This window comes from Bombus pyrosoma, unplaced genomic scaffold, assembly GCF_014825855.1.
Source record: "Bombus pyrosoma isolate SC7728 unplaced genomic scaffold, ASM1482585v1 HiC_scaffold_4725, whole genome shotgun sequence".
NCBI lineage: Eukaryota > Metazoa > Arthropoda > Insecta > Hymenoptera > Apidae > Bombus > Bombus pyrosoma.
The window spans coordinates 695,033-696,267 of NW_025219985.1; positions in this window are offsets into that span (position 1 = coordinate 695,033).

Sequence of the window (1,235 nt, forward strand, 5' to 3'; positions counted from 1 at the left end):
ATTACGGTATAACGTATAACGCTATGTAGCATTGCGATATAACGTATAACGTTCTATAGTATTACGTTATAGCGTATGACGTTATGTAGCATTACGTCATAATGTATAACCTTATATAGTATTACGTTATAACGTATATCGTTATATAGTATTACTCCATAATGTTTAACGTTATGTAGCATTATGATATAACGTGTAACGTTGTGTAGCATTATGATATAACGTATAACTTTATATAGCCTTAAGATATAACGTATAACGATATGTAGCATCACGATATATCGTAATACGTTGTATAGCATTACGTTATAACGTATAACGTTATATAGTATTACTTCATAACGTATAACGTTATATAGCATTACGTTATAACGTATAACGTTATATAGTATTACGTTATAACATATAACGATATGTAGCATCACGATATAATGTATAATGTTATATAGCATTACGCTATAACGTTTAACGTTATATAGTATTACTTCATAACGTATAACGTTATGTAGCATTATGATATAACGTATAACGTTATATAGCCTTACGATATAACGTATAACGTTATGTAATATTACGTAATAACGTATAACGTTATGTAGCATTATGATATAACGTATAACGTTATATAGGCTTACGATATAACGTATAACGTTATGTAGTATTACGTAATAACGTGTAACGTTACGTAGTATTACGGTATAACGTATAACGCTATGTAGCATTGCGATATAACGTATAACGTTCTATAGTATTACGTTATAGCGTATGACGTTATGTAGCATGACGTCATAACGTATAACCTTATATTGTATTACGTTATAACGTATATCGTTATATAGTATTACTCCATAATGTTTAACGTTATGTAGCATTATGATTTAACGTATAACGTTATTTAGCCTTCCGATATAACGTATAACGTTATGTAGCATGACGATATAACGTATGGCGTTATATAGCATTACGTTATAACGTATAACGCTATATAGTATTAAGTTATAACGTATAACCTCATGTAGCTTCGCAATATAACGTATAACGTTATATAGTATTACGTTATAACGTATAACGTTATGTAATATTCCGTTATAACGTGTAACGTTATGTAGTATTACGGTATAACGTATAACGTTATGTTGCAATACGATATAACGTATAACGTTATGTAGTATTACGGTATAACGTATAACGTTATGTTGCAATACGATATAACGTATAACGTTATATAGCTTTAC